The sequence below is a fragment of the Varanus komodoensis genome, unplaced genomic scaffold, assembly GCF_004798865.1.
Source record: "Varanus komodoensis strain SLA01 unplaced genomic scaffold, ASM479886v1 scaffold47, whole genome shotgun sequence".
NCBI lineage: Eukaryota > Metazoa > Chordata > Lepidosauria > Squamata > Varanidae > Varanus > Varanus komodoensis.
Window position 1 is genome coordinate 842,522 of NW_025336045.1, and position 23,269 is coordinate 865,790.

Consider the following 23,269-nt stretch of genomic DNA (forward strand, 5'->3'; position numbering starts at 1 on the left):
GCACCAGTGGAAGCAGTGGGACTCTTGAACCATTTTAGGTTACTTAGGAAGGGAAGAGTGAGAAGCCCAGTGTGAAAGAGCTGCATGACACATGGAATACCTCTGAAAAAGAGACAAAAGGTCAATCAAGTAAGGAAAAAGATACTGATGTTTGCAACAACAGAAGGAGAAGAGAGAGAGTTGTGATAGATTCCCTGTTGCGCTAGATGGAAAAATACATATGTTGCGACGACCCAAAGAATTGCCAAGTATGTTGTCTCTCTGGTGCCAAGGTTAAAGATATGACCAATAAGTTTGCACGCCTCATCCAACCCACTGACAAATACCCCTTCCTTCTCATCCATGTGGGAACTCACAACACTGCCAGGAGAAGTTTTGAAGAAATAACATCAAACCCTGAAGTTCTAAGGAGGGAAGTCAAAACCACCGGAGCCCAGATAGTCTCCTCCACAATCCTACCAGTACATGGAAGAGGAACTGATAGGGAAAGAAAAATCCTACAAGTGAATAACTGGCTATGATGGCGATGCTGTAAAGAGAGATTTGGATTCTGAGACCACAGGGTGAGGTTCCTGGAAGATGAACTACTGGCGAATGGTGGGCTGTACCTCAGGAAGGACTGGAAGCATGTGTTTGGCCACCACATGAACTAAAAGTTCATCAGGAGGACTTTAAACTGAAACATAAAGGGGAGGAAGACGTGGCGTGGCATATCATCATCTGACAAAGACTTATGTATTTCAGCAGAGAAAAAACCTCAAGCAGGTCCCAACACCAGTCTCCCAAAGAAATACAGGAAGAAAACCCGGGCGCAATGAGAATGAACTTCGAAGTCTGTACACCAATGCCCAGAGTATAGGAAACAAACCATATGAACTTGTGCTCATAGTACATGAGGGCGATTATGAATTTATATGAATAGCTGAAACCTGGTGGGATGACTTACATGACTGGAACTCTACAATGGATGGATATAGCCTGTTCAAGAAAAATATAAGGACAAAAAGGGAGGTGGAGTTGCACTATATGTAAGAGATGCATATGTCTGCACAGAAATACGAGAAGAGGAACTTAGTAACCCCATAGAAAGCATCTGGCTTAATTTAATGAGAACAAAAAAATAAGAAAAACATAGACATTGGTATCTATTAGTGACCACCCAGTCAAAAAGAGGACAAGGATGCAACCTTTGTAAAGCAACTTGCTTGCATTCCCAAGAAAGATGCAGTCATCATGATGGACGTTAATTTCCCTGATATATGCTGGGAGGCAATTTCTGCCAAACATGGCCCCTTCCAGAGATCCTGGCAAGTGTTTCTGACAACTTCCTCCAGCAGAAAGTAGAGGAAGGAACAAAAGGCACAGCTATCCTCAATCTAATACTAGCTAACAGGGATGATGTAGTGCAGCCACAGGAACCCTGGGGAAAGTGACCATGAAATACTTGAACTCTCAGTTATAAAGCAGACAAGTGTTAACTGCAACCAACCACGTACCTGGACTTCAAGAAACCCAATGTTAACAAAATCAATGATAAGTGAGGCACTATAGCAATTCAACCTTAAGAGAAAAGGAGTTCAAGAGGGATCAGAAATCTTGAAAAAGAAGATTCTCCAAGCACAACTACAAACAACTTCAACAAGAAGGGAGGAAGCTGATATGGCTGCACAAAAAGTTAAGTGACAAGAAGAAAGAAAGAAAGAAAGAAAGAAAGAAAGAAAGAAAGAAAGAACGAACGAACATGTACAGGAGGTGGAAACAGGGTCAGCCCACAAAGGAAGGATATAAATAAAGAGCAAGGAATTGCAGGGATGGCATCAGGAAAGCTAAAACAAGAAATGAACTGAGAATAGCAAGAGATGCTAAGAACAACAAGAAGGCCTTCTTCTGATACATCCAAAACAAGAGACATGGGAAAGAAAAATGAGTCCAGATACTTAAAGTGAATTTCAGAGTGATACTAGACGACAAGGAAAAGGTAGGGGAACTCAGTTCCTACACTGCCTCAGTCTTCTCCCACAAGCAAATCTACAACCAAGAGGAAGTATAAGCTGAAAGTGAGACATGGCAGCCCAAGATGGACAGACAAATGGCCAAGGAATAGCTGGATGGAATAAACATGTTCATATCTCCAGGGCCCAATGAACTCCATCCCACAGTCATAAAAGAGCTAGCGAGAAACACTCAGAACCACTGGCTAGTATCTTCAATCAATACTGGAAAACAGGAGAAGTGTCAGAAAACTGTGCCAGGGCTAATGTTCCCCCATCTTCAAAAAAGGGAAAAAAGATGAACCTGGGAACTACAGATCTGTTAGTCTGACATCAATCCCTGGAAAAATTCTGGAGCATATTATTTTAAAAAATCAGGCTGCAAGTACCTGTAAAGAAATGCAGTGATTAATAGAAACCAGCATTGATTTATTAAAAATAAATCCTGCCAGGCTAATTTAATCTCATTTTTGATTGGATAACCTCTGAAAAGCACAGAGGGAACATTATGGACATAACCTAGCTCAACTTCAGCAAGGCTTTTATATACCACCCCGTATCCCATGGGCTGGACTAACTGGAAGGTATACAGTATATATACAATATAACATTAAAATATAATAAAAACAAAATACATGGAACTCAGCAAATCAACAGGCTATAACATGGGAAATTCAACTTATAACACAGTAAATGCTTGAAAATATCAAGGAAAACAGTTTTTAAACCATTTTAAAAAAATTAATCTGGTACTGGAAGAACAAGAACGGCACCAGGCGAGTCTCAGTGGGGAGCAAATTCCACATACTGGGTGCAACCATAGAGAAGGTCCTTCTCCAAACCATCACCCCCCACCACGTCTTTTAGCAGTGGCTCCTTAAGAAGGACTGCACTCCAAGGTTGCAGCTATGAATCCAAACTCAGGCTCTTCTCTGGCACCAACATACGAGGGGGGACCCAAAACCCCCAGAAATTATCTTCTGGAGAGCAGGTCCCTTGTAGTGCAGGTGAGTGGTGCGTGTCCCAGGAACTCATCTGGATCAGTAGATCCAGCTGGGTTGTTGCGAGAGGCCTGCGTTCAGCTTCAGTGAAGGTTTTTTGGAGACTTTTTCCATGCGCTTGCCTGTGTAGCAATGGCTGATTTACACAACCAATGTGAGGTGGTGAAATGTTGTTCAGCTGAGTGTTCAGCAGTTCTTGGCCAAACGCAGCATGACCCTTGTTCCCCACCCTCCCTATTCACCTGATCTCACCCCTTGCAATTGTTTTGGTTTCCCCGGATGAAAAAAGTCCTCACGAGGAAGAAAGATTTTGGTGATGTGGAAGAGGAGAAACAAAAAATGGCAGAAGCAAAATCAACGAGTACAAAACCTGTTTTGAGTAGTGGAAAAACCATCTTGATATGTGTATTGCATCAAACAGAGAGTACTTTGAAGGTGACTGAAACTTGAACATGAAGGAAACACACAAATACATAAATAATACAACAATGAATGTTTTAGGAGAAATGTGGGTAAAACTAAAGCATAAAACTAAAACTGAAACTGAAACTAAAACATACCCACATTTTCATGGGAACTTTATATGTGTGTGCCCCCAACACACACAGATTATTTTAACGAAAGGTGCAAGGGTCTTGTCCCAGTCCAAGGTCTTGGAGGCACAAGATGCTACCACCATTCTGAAGCTCAGGTGGCCTGGAACTCATTTATGCCTGGCTTGGGGGGTGGGGGCTGAGTAGCAGCCCCATCTATGCCACCTTGAGGTATATTGTGGGAGAAAGAAATAGATGTTCATAGATACCACCAAAATAATCACCACCACCACCATCATCATCAAGAGCAGATGGCAGAAAACATCTTAGAAGAAGCAGAGATCCCATGTAAATGAAAGTGGGAAAAACTCTTCCCAATGGATTGCCGAAGGCATGGCTGAGGCATACTAAAGCAAAGAACACATTGTGTGCGTCTGTGTGCATGCATGCACATGCATGTACTTGTGCATAGTTGAACAGGGGTGCAGAACCTGAAGCCCAGGGACCAAACTTAGTCCCACTGGAGTCTCGGTCCAACCCCTTCCCTTGGTCCCATCACCTTTCCCCAGCTATTTTCCCCCTTTGTGGGTGCAAATGACTCTCCTAGGCCTTAGTAACTAGTGTGAGAACTTAAGCTAAAATATGCTGATATTTTTGGCTCCATTCTGTTTAACTTTGGCCCCTTCTACTACCGGAACACAGCCTTGGGAGCGTCTTCGAAATGGGATCCAGGCCTCATAAGTGACAGAAGTTCAATACCTTTTGCTTTAGAACTATTAGCCTTGATCCAATGAGGCTCTTATATGACTGGAGCATTTCTATTAGTTCAGTGGTAGCCCACAAGTAGCAAAAAGTATCAGGAGCGATCCATGAGATCTCCAGACATGGCTGGGAAAGATATCTGATGAAAACTTGGGGAACTGTTGCCAATCAATGTATGAAATCAGATGGAACATGGACCAACCATAGATGGATTTATTGTTCCATAGACAAAATGTTTGTATATAGAGCACTTTCCTATGTTCTGCACCTGATTTCTGCTGCTTACATACTTCTTCTAACCCCAGTCCATTCTGGAATGCCCCTTGATGCTTTCAGGGGCAGCTTTTCAGGGTGCCAGGAGGCTGAAGGGGTGGTAGGAAAGTTTCAGATTTTGATTGAAGCATAGCAATGCAAATGTGGTCAGTTAATTGATTGATTGACTGAATTTCTTATGTTTAATCAGCTAAAGGTGGAATTCTATCCATTGCCCCCTCAATGCTCATAAACGGCTGGATCCGATTGTGCCCTTGATGCTTGTAAGCCCTCTTTCTGACCATCTCACTGAGGTCCCTTTGACAGGAGAAGGAAGGCTGTTGGAACTCCACCAGGATACGTTGTATCCTGGCATCCCCTGGCTATTCACCTCCCAGCCCCCTAGAGTGTCCCATATACCCCCCTCTCTGAGGTTGATTTCCCAACCTCAGAGAGGCAGCCAGTGGAGTTTTTCTGTGCTGGCTCCAAGAGGGCAGGAAGATTGCGGTACCAACTTCCAGTCCTGTGTCTGAACTTCTGTCCCCAGCCTTGCGTCTAGGAATCCAATTTATCCTGTGCCCCCTTGCCTTCATCCCAAACACAGAGATATAGGATCATCCTCTAAGATTTCTTTAATTAGATGCCAACCTACTTTCTGTACAGATTCAGAAGTTTAAACGACCTTCATTAAGAAAGTTTCTAAGAAGTCATGACCCTGGTCCAAAAATGTGTGTTTACAGTTACCAGAACTGAGCAAATTCTACCAAACAACTGGCAATTGCATTAAGTCAGCTCTTTGAATGGATAAGTGGGGCAGATCAGGAGTGAATGTGGCCTGTCTTTCTTATGAATGTCAGGCTGGTCCTGATTTTTCAATACAGCAATGTTAGGGCATGGAGAAATTTTTATTCAGTTCATATTTTCCATAAGAACTTCTCAAATTTGCACTTTCTAAATCAAGATGCAAACCAGAACACAGATACCTTTCAGTACTCACACTTCTCTGAGTTTTGCAGTGTGATTCTCAGACTGAAAAAGAGCATTATGTAGGAGGGGGTATCTGCAAAAGAATGCAGCCAAACCTATGTGAGACAAAACATTCCCAAAAGCAGATGAGGTGAAACAGCTTGCATAATATGTTCATTAAGTGAAATGTGTGCAGAAATATGTACACAAAAATTCAAACACATTAAAAATAAGTAAGTGATGTGGAAACAGAACTGAAGGGACTATTAAATTAAGGGAAATTGGAGAGAAACCGAAGTTGGCAGATTTGTCCATCCATAAATAAAGACATGTTAGCCTAGAAGCTGACTGGAGGAGGAGTTATGTCCAGAGCATCAGTTCGCACATGGATGCAAGATTTCTCTTCAATCCTGGCAAGCAGATCCCCGTTTCCATAATTCCTTGCTAGCCAAATCAAGGCACATATTTCTAGTAGGAATTTATCCAATTTCTGAACACTAAATTAACAGAGTGAACCATTAAAAAGCCCTTCATCCAAAGGAAGCTACTTACATGTCACTCATTTCCTCGGATAAGTACTTGAATAATTACGTGATTATTAATTTGCTAACCATAAACGCTAAATATTGCCATGTTCTTTATTTTCAGTAGCTCATGAACTGTTGCATGAGCCCCAGAGATTTTGGAGTGTGCCTTGGCAGTGATAAAGAGAGATCTTGAAACACTGTAGTAAAATGTCCTTCTACTGACAATGTCAATGGTACTTTTTTTTAGATTTAATGAGAAGATTTTTCCATGGGCTGCATACATGATTGCCTTAAGCTGGAGATGGTACGCAAAGATGGCATGCATGCTGCTTTCTTGAACAAAAGTTTCAATTATGTATAAGATGTCATCAGTAAAAAATACCACCTGTTTAGAAAAATTAGAATTAACCATCATTCTACGTATGGCTGGAGTGAAATAGTACTTTGTAAAAATCCAAGCCAAAGTTGTAACAAACTTCCATACTTTGGCCTCAGACCTGTTACAGTCAAGTCTGTGAACCAGAAGAAGTTGCACTCACCCAAGTTCTCTGGATTCCATGTTGAAGCTTGACCTGCTTTGGGTCCCTTTCAGATTGCAAGCTTGGTTGTTTGCTTCTCACATGGAAATCCATGTGTATCTCCATGCATATGTGAAATGTATGCATCAGTTGGGCACATATTGAAATTCATGCAGTCATCTCCCATTGATTAAAGCATTTTTGCACTTATTTCAGTTATAGACATTCTCATGCATATTTCCTGATTATCTAAATTATTTGCAGAAAGGTCTGCAAATCACAGGCTCAGAAATGTACAGACAAAATGGGACTGGGTCTAAGTCCAGTCTATAAGGAACAAACTAAGGAAATCTGATCAATTTTTTATATGAGCAGAGTTTCATTTTTCATATATCCCTAGTCATGATGAAAGAACAATGGTGAATTTTGGCTGGTTATACTCTAGATTATATATTTATGTCTTAGCCTTTGAAAAGCTCAACAAAATGCATTAATCACAGTCCGAGTGTAGTCCAAGCATACATGATTTAACCTCACTCTTCCAAAAAGAAAGGGTGAGCACATCAACATATCCACCCTTTCACATGTCCTCTTTTGCTACAGAGAGTCGAGAAATCAGGGCAAGGACAATTAAGCGGAGGCATGGTTATTGCTCCCAAAGCCATGCCGCTGGTCTCCAACCCTGTCCGCCATGGGAATACTACCTGGGCAGGGCAAGTTTTGATGGGTTCTTGGAACAACCCACACATGGGCACTGCAATGCTCTCCGCCATGAAAGTAGATTTGATTGCTTAGACCAGTGATGGCGAACCTATGGCACACATGCCCGAAGGGGCATGCAGAGCCTGCTCTGCCGGCACGCAATCGCCCCAGCAGCCATGTGCATATTTGGAAAGAATAAGGGTGCCAGGCAATGACGTCACTCATTAGCCGCGACTTGCCGAGCTTTCGCATGGCCAGTCAGTGAGCTGCCAGGGATTTGCTTGGACGGTGATTTTAGCAGAAGGTAGGGAAGGTAGGAAATACACTCAGATGCCTTTTTCAGGGCCAGCCAAAAGCTGGGGGTCAGTGGAACGTTGCCCCCTTGTGCTGGTGGTCAGCAAATTCAGGTTTTATTGCAGTGTTGGCACTTTGCGATAAGTAAGTGGGTTCTGAGTTGCATTTTGGGCACTTGGTCTCTAAAAGGTTCCCCATCACTGACCTAGACCATTTTCCAGTTACTCCAAGAGAAAAACACAACCATTTCCACTATGCCTTTCAGTTTATCCTTGCAGGCCTGGTTCCTTGGATAAGCGTCCACTGTGTTTCATACCACAATGATCATGCGATCTTCTCCAGCGACTTTATAATGTCAGCGCTTCGAAGTCCATCTGTAACAATGTGTTTTGCCACAGATGATGGGTGGCTGCCGCTCAAAACATTTCTCCGATGGTCGGTCAAGTGATCAAACACCTGCTTCTCTTAGCATTGTATAACAGTTTTAATGGGGCTGCAGATGGTGAAGTACCACATTTCATTCAGAGGTGCATGCTAAGTATTACAGAGGTGTGAGTTTAGTAGCCTTGAGTGATGGACGTAGCCATGTTGTAAATGTACTTGGAGAGACTAGAAGGGAGATATGGGGAGTGATTACAACCCATTGTGCTTCTATTCAAGAGGAGAATAAAATTCGAGACTCTACATATTCTTCCTGAGCTGCTCTCCTACCATTTTTCACCTCTGAAAGAAGTGCTCTATAATGGGGAAATGAAGCAGCTTACCAAAACAATAACAGTTTAGTGTTTTTGGCAGGGATTAGCGGTTCATCATTTGGACATATCAGGCACTTACTTTTCGGAAAGCAGATAATTTAAAGTGTCCCTTTTCCGAAACAAACAAACAAATGACAAAGATGTCAAAATGCTGATCACCAGCACCAATTTAGAATGCTGGGAATGATCTGTTTCGGTCTGTGTGTGCGGTGCGTCTCCCTTTCCATGCATAGGCCTCCCTTTGCGCATGGCGTGGAAGGCCTAGAGCAGTGGTGGTGAACTAAATACTAAAAAAAGAGAAAGTTTTTTTTTTAATTAAACACACACACACACACACACACACACTCATGGAACTGGCTCAGCACAGAAGAAACCTGTGAAATTAGACTATGCAAAGCTGCCCATCCTCCACGCTGACTGGCAAGGCAAAATGCACGGTTTTAGTTCCTTGGGGATGGATTCATAATGAATAAATGCATCTTTTTCAGAAAAAAAACCTACATATTTTCTTCCTGCTACTGTGGAAATCAATTGTTTTCCGACTATCAGAGTGCATATCGGAGTGTGCTTAACAAAGCAAGGGAACACTCTAAAGGCAGCCATCAGCATAGCTTGGTTCACAAAACCAGAACATTTGTCGGCAATCAATTGAAATAAATTTATTACCCAAGGAGCTCTCAAATTATGAGCTCTGTGCTGAATGAAAAAGACATAGTACCACTCAGTCAGTATTGATAGCTACAAACAGCAAATAGACTCGAGGCGTTTCAGAATTTACTGCTGACTCCCATGTCTGCTCTTTCAGCACAATATATTTGAATATCTGATTCATAAATAGGCAGGTATTGAATAAAGAATAGGCTATATATTGTTAAAATGCCAGCCAGAACTTATGAAGATAAATTGGCATACTTGGGGAGAATCGAAATACCTTAAGAACAATGGTTGCGCTATTTGTTTTCGCCTTAGCTGGGTCTAGGCCAGGAATGGGTGAGAAAACGCCATGGACCCTTTTCCTGGGCCCACCCACATATTTCCTAGGCTGTCCGTGGCACGGAGCACATGACATGCATGATTTGAAGAAGCGGAGCTGGGAGCACGCCTTCCGTCTTGTCTGGATACAGCCCAGATGGATGCTTTTCTTCCCTCCTCGCGGCATAACTGCTCAGCATGTCAGACACCAGGCAATGGTGTCTGCAATCTGTAGGATGTTGCTATCAAGTCCAGAAGCCTCTGCATGCTTACACATTAGGACATCCTAGATTTCCCAGCATGTCCTAGCTGGCCATGCTGCGAGCTACAGGACTTGCAGGGATACTGGGAATTGTAGGAATCAGATTCTAGTGTCTTCCCCCCCCCTTCCTCTCTCCTTCCCTCCCAACCTGCTTTCATTTTGTGACCTATCTCTACAGGCCTGAAGGCATGGATTGCCTCTTTTAGATCATTCTAGGCTGCTTTGGGAGCCATCCTGGTAAAAAGCAAGCTACCAATGGTATTAATAAATAAACAATAAATAAAATCCTTTGGACTACTTGGCCGGATGATGCAGTCATCTGGTTACCAGCAATGGCATGAACTCAGTGGAAAGTCAGCACTGTATAAATGAGCATCTTTATCCACCAGCAGTGCCCAGGACCACACTACCTTTCCTTTGCCCTCACTGGCATTGGTTTTCCCCATCGTACCCACAAAGCATTTGTGGTCTTCCTAACGGCCCTTGTGAATGTTTTGTCAATGCATGTTAAAAGATTTGTCCATGGTTTCACGTCTGAGGAAAAGAAAACTGTTTTCAAGTTAAATGAAACAGAGAATGTCTATTTCCTTTTCCCCCAAATAGTTTTATTTATTTTCAGAAGGTACAGTAAAAAGAAAAAGGGCATATAGAAAAGAAGGGGCCAAGGGTCATACCTGAAATGTGGCAAGCAACTCCTCATTTTAAAAGCATGTATAATAAACAAAAGTATCTATCAACCAACTCCCTATCTAACCCATCCTATTTCCATCAGAAATTTATCCAGTCCATAAAGTTACTTAAAGAGCATAGCATTGCTTTGGTAGAGAATGGTAATCACAAACATTTGCAAAAGTTATATTTTCTTCAAAAATTGTTTGAATTGTTCATAGTAAGCCTCTTATCTTCAAGTAAATTATTTAATTGATCTTCTGGTGATATAATTAGCTAGCTGTGCTAATACTCAACAAGCTTGTTTTTCCAGTCTTCAACAACCACACAATCTTCAACTTTCTACTTTGGAGCAATTATTAGAGTTCCCACTGTTACCATATATTTCAAGGTGTTGGTGATGACCTATAAAGCCCTTAATGGCTTGGGTCCTGGTTACCTGAAGGAGCGCTTACGTCCATATATGCCTGCCCACCCCTTGAGATCTGCGGGAGAGGCCCTTCTCCGGGAACCCTCCGTGAAGGAAATTAGGAGGGTGAGTACTTGGAGGAGGGCTTTCTCTGTGGTGGCGCCCAATCTATGGAATGCGCTCCCCAGAGAGGTCCGCCTGGCACCGTCGTTATTTGTTTTTCGGCACCAGGTGAAGACCTTTTTATTCAAATGTTATTTTAATTGTTAATATTATTTATTCATTTTATTCTTTGGCCAGGGCGACTTAATTTATATTGTTAATTTATATTATTCTATCTTGAAGTTTATTTATGGTTGTGAGCCACCCCGAGGCTTCGGCGAATGGGGCAGCATAGAAGTCTCCTAAATAAATAAATAAATAAATAAATAAATAAATAAATAAATTTAAATAAGTCTGTCATAACCTTTGGAATACTCTCTGGAACAATACCAATAACATGTCCTTAGCATTCAATGGAAAGTCAATTTTAAGTATTTTCTGCATCTCAGCATGTATCTGCTTCCAAAATCCTTTAATACTGTCACATGTCCACCACATACGGTAAAATGTCCCATCTAGCTCTTTATGTTTCCAACATTTTCCATTAAAATTCTTCTCCATTTCCTGTAAATCTTTCAAGGTAATATACTGCTGGAACTGCATCTTATCCCAATTTTCTCTTAATGCTTGGCATGCAATGAATTTTATGTTCTTCATCCATAAGACTTCTTCAAGATTCTGCACCAACTCTTCATACATATTTTAACTTGTTGATTCTCAGTATCTTATTTAAGCGGTTGTTTAAAATTTGTGGTCTGTTTGATGTTTAATTGTAATTTCAAAATCCATCAGATTTCTCATTCTGCCTTTCTAGTTTGAAGTTCCCCTTTTTTTAATCTTGAGACCAGCTGGTGATAAAGGAATCAGTGTATGTTTTCCCCCTCTTCTTTTAGTTCTTGCCATGACTTAATTCACCCTTGTTGGTCAACCATATCTCCATATGTTATATGAACATTGTTTTTCCTAGAATGTTTTCCACCATATGCTTTTATTCAAGACAGTATAGGAAAGATTGGAGGAGTATTACTTCTCCTCACAGAGTACAATTTTTTATTAGAGAATGTCTATTTCATATTTGAATTTTGAATGCATTTTTTGGTTATGCCTGAATAAATCTCACCATAACCAAAGTCTTATTGGTTGGATGTGACACATTCATCATGGTCCTTAAGCCTTTATGCAGAAGTCAGTTTCTGTAGCAAAATACCTTTCCAGCAACTCCACGCTTGCCTTTAGATTAGAACATCCCAAAGTCATGGCCAGCAGGGTTATTGAAGCTATTTCAACCTGAAGGACAGATTCAATTGTGGAGAAGCTTTGAGTGGACATGTTCCAGTGGCAGGACAGAAGGTCAAATGGGCAGGACCCACAATGTCAAAAATCCTGGCCTATTGTAACTTGAAGCTCTCACTAAGCATGACCTAGGAGAGAAATTTTAACCATTTAGAATTGGGGGTGTGGTTCAAAAGTCAGGTAACACCAAATAATTAGTGGTTGGAAAAGGAGGTGGAGCCTGTGGAAGGAGGCCTGGCCCTTGAGGGTCTCCAAGAGAGCAAGGCAGAGTCGAACCAGGAAGGCTCGACTTCAGCCCCAGCCTGAGGTTCTACACTCCTAATATAGGGTACCATCTCTCTAAACACACTACTAGTATTAAAAAATACCTCTAAGGTCTTCTGACCATTGATCCCCATTCATGTGATGTATATCCATTCAATTGGTTCAAATTAGAGCTGCCAGGCTGCTGACGGGGACTGGGCGTTATGTTCACATGACTCCAGTTCTCCGTCAGCTTCACTGGCTTCCCACTGAAGTCCGGGCCCAATTCAGGGTGTTGCTTATGACCTATAAAGCCCTTAACGGCTTGGGTCCTGGTTACCCGAAGCAGCGCTTACATCCATATATGCCCGCCCACCCCTTGAGATCTGCGGGAGAGGCCCTTCTCCGGGAACCCTCCGTGAAAGAAATCAGGAGGGTGGAGACTTGGAGGAGGGCTTTCTCTGCGGTGGCGCCTAATCTATGGAATGCGCTCCCCAGAGAGATCCTCCTGGCACTGTCGTTATTTGTTTTTCGGCGCCAGGCGAAGACCTTTTTATTTAAGCGTCATTTTAATTGTTAATATTATTGGATTTTATCTGGCCAGGGCGACTTATTTTATATTGTTATTTTTGTGTTTTAACTTTATGTCTACACTTTACAAACACTTTAATTTAAGGTTATAATTTAATGTTTGTATTTTAACTTAATGTATTTGTATTTTAACTTATTGTTGTTAGCCGCCCCGAGGCTTCAGCAAATGGGGCGGCATAAAAATGTCTTAATAAATAAATAAATAAATAAATAAAATATCCAATAAAGTACTTTAAAAACCTGCCAGTTTAAGGGCAGAGTTATGTCTTTCTCATGTTGACTCAAGTGAGTCTGGAAACTGGAAGTCAAGCTTGATGTCTTAACCGTAACACTCCATGATTAGTGAGGACGCTTTGCAATGTCAGAAATTGTGCTTGCTTTCAGCTGACCCCTCTGGCATCCATGCTTCGTTTTGGTCTTTTAGGCACACCTCCAGACGAGGAGGAGACAGTGCCTGGGACAAGCAGAGAAGCCCCACTGTGGTACCTTGCTAAGCATCGGAACCCTACTCTATTTGTCAAGGAAACCACCAGTCAGCTGAAAAGACAGTCAAGCTGAGAGGTGGGCCCCTGTTCTCCAGCCAGGACAACATGGCTTCTTGATCCGAAATCATGGAAGGAGGCAGGGAAAACTGCGAGCAAGCGTACTTTGTGACTTTGTGCAGCATTCTCACTGACCTGGAGGCATGTCCGTCCTCTAGTTTCACCCTTCCCTTGGAGTTGGTTCTTGCCATGCTTGGCACACGCCTTTGATTCAGACTCTTTATGGCAATTGCTCAACAAGAGGAGTAGGACATTATCACTAGGATTTGGGGAAGAGTGAGAGTTTATTTATTCATTTATTTAGCCTAGAAATTACCAAAATGCATAATTTTTTCATGTTTAGGATGGAAAGAACTTCAAGGGGTTTCGTTCAGTTCGGTTTGGTTTAGACAAAGCAACACTAAAGTAGTATAAGATAAAGTAACACAAAAAGCTTCAACCATCCAATTTATGAGCCACATCAAGCCTGTCCCTTTTTAGAATTCTCTCTCTCTCACACACACACACGCACGCACATAGAGTTCATTTTAATATATATTTCTGAAGTCACTCTGTGTACTACTGCCTTCCAAATCATGGTATGATCATGAAACAAAGTCCATTTAAGATTTCACTGCAATATTGCTCACCTCCCCCCATTTAAATCTTTTTGTGGTGGTTTCCTGAATAAAATGGCTGGCCTTGCATTCAACGAGACTTCTGTTCCATAATGGTGGTACTCCAGAAGAGGTGAGTAGGAGGAACCAAATTCTTCTCCTGCTAATTGTGCTCACATATAGGGATGGGTGAGGATTTCATTTGGTTCATTCTTAGATGAGATGAATCCAAAAATCACAAATTTATTTGCCGTTAGCAGAAAAAATAACTTTAAAAAAAGTAGTAAAAACAATAAATAAATGCAAGAAATCATGAAATGGACCAATTAATTTATCCAGGCAGTGGACTTTGATAAGCCTGGCACTGTATCCAGATGTGCTCAAGCATATCTGTGATGTTGAACTAAAGCTGCTGCCTCTTTTTCCAGAAAGGCACCTCAGACTGGATCCTCCTTTGGTGAAGCTTAGAACAGACGCACTGAAGTCAGTGGGCTCTGCATCAGTTGTGACTACCTGCAGTCCCGTTGCTATCGATGGGTCTTTGGCTAAGTCTGGATCCAGCCCTCCATCTTTAACAGCTAAAGTGCAGGTGGCTTGACCCCTGACCTCTCCATGCTGGGAAGAGCTGAAGCCGAGGCAGGTGATGTAAGTGAAGGCCAAGTCATGCCTCATGGAACTCATTTATCTCCTGGGATGTTGCTCCTTTCAGTTGGTTTGCAGGCATGGATTCATTGAGAATCCATGGATTCATTCACTCACAAGCATGGATTCATTCAGAAAAACCTTACCAAAGCAAATCTAACTGGCACAACCAATCTTCCTCTTCTTGGTTCATTCCACATCAGTTACCTTTTTGTGCCCTCTCAGTCACTTCTGCACTCCAGGTAATCACACTGTCATTAAACAGAATAAAAGCAAATCCATGGAGGACCCTCTTAGGTTAAACCCAGGACTTTTTTTGTCATAGAACGCACTGGAATAGTGCTCCGGCACCTTTTTTTGATGGATTTTTCCAAGTGATTGTGAATCACCCTGTTGGGTGCAGCAGATTGGCAGCAAAAATCATTAACATAGTGGCTATGGGCTGCTTGTGTGTCGGCGCTGATTGTCGGCACTGATTGTGAGGGCGCTGCTTGGCTTGGGATTGGTCATGTGGTCATGCGCTGAGTGCTTACTGCCAGCAGCAACCATTGTGTAAAAGTGTGACCCCAAGACGTCAGAACTCACTGTTGGTGGCAGGAGGTGGAAAGAGTTCTCACTTGGGACAGCTTCTGTTCTTAGAAGAACTGTCCTAAGAATGAAAAGAATAAATCTAGCAGTGGCAGAGCCCAGTCTTTTCAGTTGTTTCCTAGCATGTGGGAGTCCCATGAATTGAGCAATGGGCAGACAGCTGTAGGGGGTTCTCCCCCAGATTGCAGAACTGTGCAAAGCCACAACTGCTGGTATCCCTGGCAGCAGAAGTCCATGTCCGAGTAGACCTCAACTCTTCGGACCTTTGCTTGATTTGTCACCTTTCACTCACGAGCCATCTGTGTCTCATCCGTGGGCCTGAAGGATCTTCATGCAAGAGAGTTCACAAGGTGCAGTACCCTTGAGTGCTGGCTCTCTGCTCCCTGAACAGAAGTAGCATGCTGCTGTTACCTGATGCTAGGTTATACGTGCCATGTGGAAGATGGTGGAGCAGAACCAGTCTGCTTCTTGGGAGAGGGAATTTAGATGCACATGTGACCCATAGCGGGCTTGAACCTTCTCCATGGGAACATTTGAAAAAGCAATTTGGAATTAGATGAGCTGTTTTGACCTCTCGGTTGACCTTTTCCATGTCCTTCTAGAAAATACTGACGAGCAGAAGAAGAAACACATTATATTCTTCATCCTTTAACCATGTCTTAAAATAACCATAATCATGAAACCAGTGAATCTTCTTTGTGGAGGGTTTGCAGGTGCTGCATGGGAGTTCAAGGTCAGGCTGGGAGGAGGAAAGAGTGGGCATGATGAAATCCAATTGTGAGATCAAAAACTTTGCTTCAGATAACTAGACTTGGCCTTTCACCTCCATAGCATGATATCCCCCCCCCCCCGCACCATCTCCTATTCTTTGCTCCAAAAGAAAGGGCATCTCTCTTGCTTTGAGAAAACTTTGCTCTGATATCTGTTAGTTTTTAACTGCCCTCCCATCCCTTTATTTTCCTGTTGGTCATTATCTCTTTAAATATTCAATGTGGCTGCCTCCCACCTCCTTCCTTTGTTACACCCACAGTGAAAGCTAAAAGTATATTTTGACTTTTTTTGGCAATTGGCTCTGCTTGACTGCCCACAGAAATAAGCATTCTGTTGAATCCTACAACAACCAAAGTGCCTAGACAACAGATTCCACTTCCCAGGGGTGTAGTGGCAAATTTAGAAATGCAGGCGTTCATCATGAGAACCCCCAATAGCCGTGATCACACTAAGACTATACAACAAAAAACACTTTTCTTAAATAAGCCATCAAGTTTCTCTATCTGAATGGATTTAGGATAAGAGTTGGCAATGGGGTGCCCTCTGTACATTTGGGATTATGACTCTCAGAATCCTTGACTTTTTTGCAGGATCTTGCAAAAAGGGCAAATACTATTTTAGGCTGCATTAATAGAGGTATCCGTTATAAATCCCATAAAGTACTAATTCCCCTTTAGTCAGCACTGGTTAGGCCTCATCTGGAGAACTGTGTCCAGTTCTGGGGACCGCAGTTTAAGAAAGAAGCAGTCAAGCTGGAAAGGGTTCAGAGGAGGGCAGTGAGGTTGGTTCAGGGACTGGAAACAAAGCCCTGTGGGGAGACATTGAAAGAACTGGGCATGTTTAGCCTGGAGAAGAAAAGTCTGAGGGGAGATATGATAGCTCTCTATGAATACCTAAAAGGCTATCACAGAGAGGAAGTGCAGGATCTCTTCCCTTGTCCCAGAGTGCAGGACATGGAATGATGGGCTCAAGTAACGGGAAGCCAGATCCCAGCTAGATGTCAGGAAAAAATTCATGACTGTTCAAACAGTACGACAATGGAAGCAGTGACCTAGGGAAGTGATGGGCTCTCCCACAATAGAGGCATTCAAGATGCAACTGGACAGCCATCTGAGAGGGGTGACCTCGCATCCCTTTGTCTCCCCTGCATCTCAGTGGAACCGATTTATGCGTTCTTCTCAACTGAAGAGAAACCGAGTGATCTTCATATACGTGTGAACCAAGCCCCAAGAATCTGTGGAAAGTGAAATACTGGAAAGAAGATGAGCCCCTGCGCTCTGCTGTCTTTATTTCTTGCACTTTTATTAGACTGATTGGATCCTCTTTGAGAAGCTCTGAGCAGCTGACATATGGTTTCTAAGCCATCTCTCATTCTTCTCTTCCCTGCAAAACTACCATGTGCATTCAGACCATTCTGTTTAGCTAGTCTGAGTTAAGGATCAGTTAAAAGACTTTATCAGTGCTGTGATACTGGGGCTAAGTTGCTTGACTGTTGGTAGCTCCTCAAGCATTAGAGCTGTATGAGCCTCCAAGTCCTTCACTGCAGCCCCCACAAGTGCTCCAAACCCATCTTTCCCGTCAAAACAGACTACTCTTTTCCTGGTGGCAACAATGGCCAGAAAACAGCCCTGCATATCCAGATCACGGGAACGTGTGCTTGCACACACACTCAGCTCCCAAGCCAGCCTTGCATGCACCCTCAAGTACTTATGCATTCCTGTTTGAAGAAGACACTTTTCCATCCTAGCTACTTCTGCTTTCTAACACAGATGCCCAGCACGCATAGGATGCTGTTTCCTTTAGGCACAAAGGCCTCAGTAAACTTTCCACCCCAAAGGACCCATCTCCTTGTGTTTTCACTCAGCTTCTCTACCTGGGCCCAGTTCATACCACTGCGTGGATTAATTAAGATTTTTTCTATCATGCCATTGCAAGTGTATCTAACTATGCAATCAGATATTGTCTAACATTCACAGGTTCATCATGACCCCAGATACCTTAATTTAATTATGTGCTTGTGCCTGAACATCACTAACATGCATAACCATAAGTGACACACAACTCTCTTTTCAAGTCCTGCTAGAAAAGTCACTGTGTTAACATTTAAATTCAAAGGTCTTATATGGAGCAGTTTTTTTTTTCCAGCCATGATTTTCTCCGTTTTGTGGAAAGTCTATGTGGCATGTTGGTTGGAGTATAGATGGAAACTCGGGGGACTGAGATTCTAGTCTCCACCCAGCCATGACGCTCCCTGGACAACTTTGAGGCAGTCGCATACTTACAGTTTAACTCACCTCACAGGGTTCTTGTGAGGAGAAAAAGATGGAGAAAAGGAAGATGGAGGGACCCTACAAGGAGCCTTGTGCAACCTCATTTACCTTCCTGCCTTCCTGCTGGTAAAGAGGAGGCATCGGTTGGAAAAAGGAGGTGCCAACCCAAATTCAGCACCATAAACATGCTTGAATCTATTCAGGTTCAAGGGCAAATATAAAAATTTATGTCTTTTATAATAAAAAAGTCCTTTTCATTTACCCAAATATTTTAAAGTTTAAATATTTTAATTATGGTTTTATTTCATTCATGGGTTATTATTATGATGGGCCATTTTATTATGATGATTTTACTATGTTGCATTTTAGATGATTATTGTAAGCCGTCCAGAGAAGTGGCAGTAATTGGATAGGTTAGAATTACCCAAATAAATGATTAATGCATAAGCACTCAAAGATGGAAGAATTGGTCTTGAAAGTTTCAGTTTCTCCCGTGTTCATTTGCTTATAGATCACAAGTTCTTTCCATACAAACTAAGAAGACGTGTGCACATGTTGGTACGTTCTACATCAGGCCAAAGTGAAACAAAATGCCTTCTCATCCCCGGTGCTTTACATGCACCACTCTTAGGAGTGCTTCTGTGGAAATCCATCCCGTGGAAATCAGTGGGAGTCCTTCCTCCCGCTGCTTGGCCCCAGGTGAGCTCAGGAGAGTCTCTTTGCTGAGATGGCATTTCCAGCAGCAGTCGGTACCATCTGCTGAACCTTTTCTCTCTGCTGGTCCTTCCATCCATCTGACTAGGGATAGAGTTTCACAGATGACTTTCACTCTGATAGCTTTGCGGAGACGTTGTCTAATGCTTTGAGTTCATTTTGGAGTTTTAAAATCCTGAACCAGTGTTAAGGGTTGCGTGCTATTGATGCTAAATACAATTTATAATCATACATCAGATTAGAAGTGTAAATGTCAAGATGAAAATGCCTTTAAGGTCTAAGAAGGTTGTCTTGACTGATCAGATTACAGCACATTGTATCTCTTGCCATTACTGGAGCTTGACATGAATTAATATATTGTTATTATTCTCAAAGGGGACTTAATTTATTTCAAATGGCACTTTTATAAGAGTAGTGTAGGACATGAAATCTTGTTTCGGCATTATTAACAAATATAATTACCTGGAACAAAGAATAATTATATGAAATGAAAATTAAAACCCCACAGGTTGTACAAGAATGCTATTTTCTTGACTGCTATTGATTGTCTTGAGAAATAAGCTGGTACAGTGTGTACACTACGCGACGTGCCTGGATTGCATGATTTGAAAGAAACCAGTGACTCGTACTGGGGCTGGCCTGCAGAACGCAACTCCAGAAGCAATGCAGTCAAATGTGCTTCCATTTTCCCATTTTTGCAGAACAAACATGATATCAATGAAAAAAATTGTGCCCACATCTGGGATGTTAACTTTAGGGCTTAGGGTTTTGCTTGCTTGCCAGGTTTGATGCAAAGTCCCCTTCATTGCCAAAAAGCTTATTGCTATTGAAACACCTCTTTTAAAATGGCTTCTTTATTCTAGAGTTATATGCCATACATTATGGTTTGTGCTGCCGTAATGCAGCATTGTCAATTATTATGTGTATGTCCCCCATGTTTGGGAACACACATTATGTCTGATATTCAAATCTGCACTACTGATGTGGCCCCCCAAGACCTATAGAGTTTGAAAATGGATTAGGGGAAACAGATAATTATAAACTTGTGCCTGGCGAGGGAGTGAAAAGGCACAGGAAGGAAGGAGCAAAACGGTGCAGAACGTTGCCTGTTTTCCCTTCCACTCATGGAACAGGCCGCTGCTAGTCTGCAAGAATCGCACCAAACATGGAGCATACAAGGTGCCTTTCCTTGACTTCGGCCTTTCCACAAGCTTTGTGTTTAGGTGTGTGTGCAACTATATCCAGGTTTTTATGTAGGTATTTCAACAAAATGACTGTGCAGTTCTGTACACTGTGGGGCAGGCAAGGCTGCAGACTGACTGCAGCTGTAAATAGAAGGCTGGAGCGACTCTCAGGCCTAGGTGGACATCTCAAGGAGAGAGCTGAGCCTTTTGCTCACACAGCATTTTATAAGTTGTGGCCCTTCCTTGCTCAATCATTGCTTGCAATCTCCTTTTAGTTTTTATTAACGTCCAGTTCTTATTTATTTCCAGTCTGTGAGCATTTTCTTTTCTTAGAAGTGAGCCATAGACTTTCCAGAGCATGTTTCCATGTAGAGCAAAACATAGTTTCACAGGCTACCAAAACAATACTTGCTTTATACCAAAATAATATCTCCTTCCAGGCCTGAATCATGTCAACGGGTGTCAGGATGATGTGGCTGCGGATGGTGTGGTTGCCATCGCCACACTTCTAAGGATTTCCATTATTTGTGATGAATTGGTGTTCATTTCAAACTGTGACTGGCAGAACCACAAGGAAACAACCCCAAGAGAATGCCATGCTATAGGACTGAGCACAAAATACTCATCTGTACAGAAGATATTTTTTTTGGGCATGTTCAAAATTGCCTTCCTCTTTCAACTATTTTCAGTGGATACTGACAAAATGTTTCACCAATTCCTTTGCATTACTCTGTTTTTGTGTTTCCTCCTCCTCCTGAATAGGCTGCTCTTCACTGCAGTCATAACAAACCAGACTGGACTGGTGGTGTGAAGTTTTGTTCATATGTTATTCCTGAAGGGTTTGGATCACCTGTGTGGCTAAAGCAGGAACGTGAGCAGAGCAGCAGTGGGGACAGGAAAGGGGTACTGGAGAAGCTGGAGCATTTGAGCACAGCTGGAACACTGTAACTGCTCCTCGCATGGCTCCCGGATTGGGAAGGGCCTCATCTACTTTTCCCTGCGGTTGATCAGGTGGGCTGTGGGAAAGAAACAGGATTCTTGCTTCCTGGCTTCTGAAATCACCGCTTTTTGTTTGTTCTTGGTGTGGTTTGTTGTTGTGTTTGCTCTTGCTCTTGTGAATAGCAGAAGAGAAGCAGCATTTACAGTAGTGATCCCTGCCTTTACTTCTGTTCCCACAAAGTTCTGCAGATACCAGTGAGCAGGGTGCAGAGGTGTGTAGGGAGAACTGTGCGTGTGCGTGTGTGAGAGCAAATGGGTACTTTCTGACCTTTTGGCCATCACTAGATGTGGTTCTCAGGGTGAACAAAAAGTTTGTGAATCCCTGAGCCAGAGAAAACAATAGAAACACATTTGGGAAAAGGGACTAAATGTATCGGCTGGTGAAGAAGTGCCCTGCTCCCACCAGTGCTGAAGTTGCTATTTACACCCTGAAAATGGGTGCACAAAGTTATTTACTCCTGTTGTGTTGCGGTGCGGAGATTGCCCCCTTCTTGGATAGAAGTTGCTAATGCAGTGCTAAGCATGTCAGACACTACCTAAATGATGAATCCTGTATATAGAAATAGTAGCCAGATTCTGACATAAATAGCACAGCGCTGGCAATGCCGTTCTTTTGCGCGCACACAATGAATAAATTAAGTCAATAAATTGAATATGTCATGTCTTATCCACAGTGAGGTTCACAAGCTTTCTTGAAATATGGTAATCGGTTATAGCCTCACTTATGCCGACTGCTGTCATTATGAATTGTGTTTGCTGAGATCTTAAATATTTGGTAAGGTACTGCCAAGGTATCCTACTGTAAGGTCTCATTTGCTCAAGGCTCAGATGGGTTAACTGTACCTGAGCAATGGATATATTTAGCCATTTATTTCAGCTGTCGTATGTAAACCCTTCTGAGGAAGGGCTACGGAATCAAAATCTTTTTCTCTGGAACTAATTCCCAGGCATTCCTGAAGTCAGCTTTAAGGGTGCCAGCATCAGGACAGGCCTTGTTGTATGACATCTCTTATCTACCGTCTCACTGCCAAGAAGCACATAGGCTTGTCTGTTGCCCCCTGAATCAAGGAGACCAAGCAGAAGGTGCAGCCTCTTCTAAGTGTCTCCTCCCTGGCCGGCATCTTCCCAACATCACAACACTGGTCAAAGCATTATGGAGCCTCCTCTGGGAAGAGAGGTGGGGCAAGCATGCCCTTGGCACTTACCGGGGGGAGGGGAATCCATGTAAACAGATTTTTACAGAGGGATCTTCTCAGTAGCTTTACTGTGCTCTGCTTTGTACCGACAGAACTCTGCCCCACCCCTCCAAGGAAGACTGTCAGTAGCATTTTTTAGAAAAAGAAGAGGACGCCATTTCGCAAAGGTCAGGGAGTACTGTAAAGATCATAATTGCCTAAAGGCTTCGTTAACCTTTGTGGAATAGGGCTTGCTGGATTGTAGAACGTAGTATTGCATGGCCATTAACATCCAGAGCAATTAATGAAAGTTGCCCCCACAAGGTACTAGAAAGGGCACGTGGCCCACACAGGCCTGCCTCTGAATGCACAGCTGATGCCCTGGCAGCCGAGAACAACACAAGATCTCTCTGGAAATCGCGAGGAGCGGTTTCTGTACTGGATAATCTCTCTCCCCCCACTCCAAAGCAGGAAATCAATGGTGTCAGTCGGGTTTGGTAGAACTTGACTCTTGCTTGCTTGCCACACCAGACAGCAATCGCATTTGGTTTCTGTAGACACGCTTGAAATTAATAGCCTGTAATATGCAACCCATTTCAATCTGCTCAATATGTTTTCTTTTTGCTTGGAAAGAGACCCTATGCAAACATTAGAAGAGTATTTTGTACGACATCAGGTGGGTTGGAATGCCTCCCCTTGGACAAGCGCTGCGTTGCTCCACATTCGCTGCTGAAGCAGCTTGTAGCAATGATTGAAAGCCTCTTAATCACTCTCTCTACAGAAGCCAATCAACTTCAAAGAAGTCAAGTTAAAATGGTAACACCAGCCTAAACAAGAAGGTTTATTCTCTTTCAGGAGTTATCAGCGTGACAATTTATGGCAATCTTTGACTTATGAATTATAACACACCCTTGGAAACCTCTACCCATGAAATTAATTCAAACCT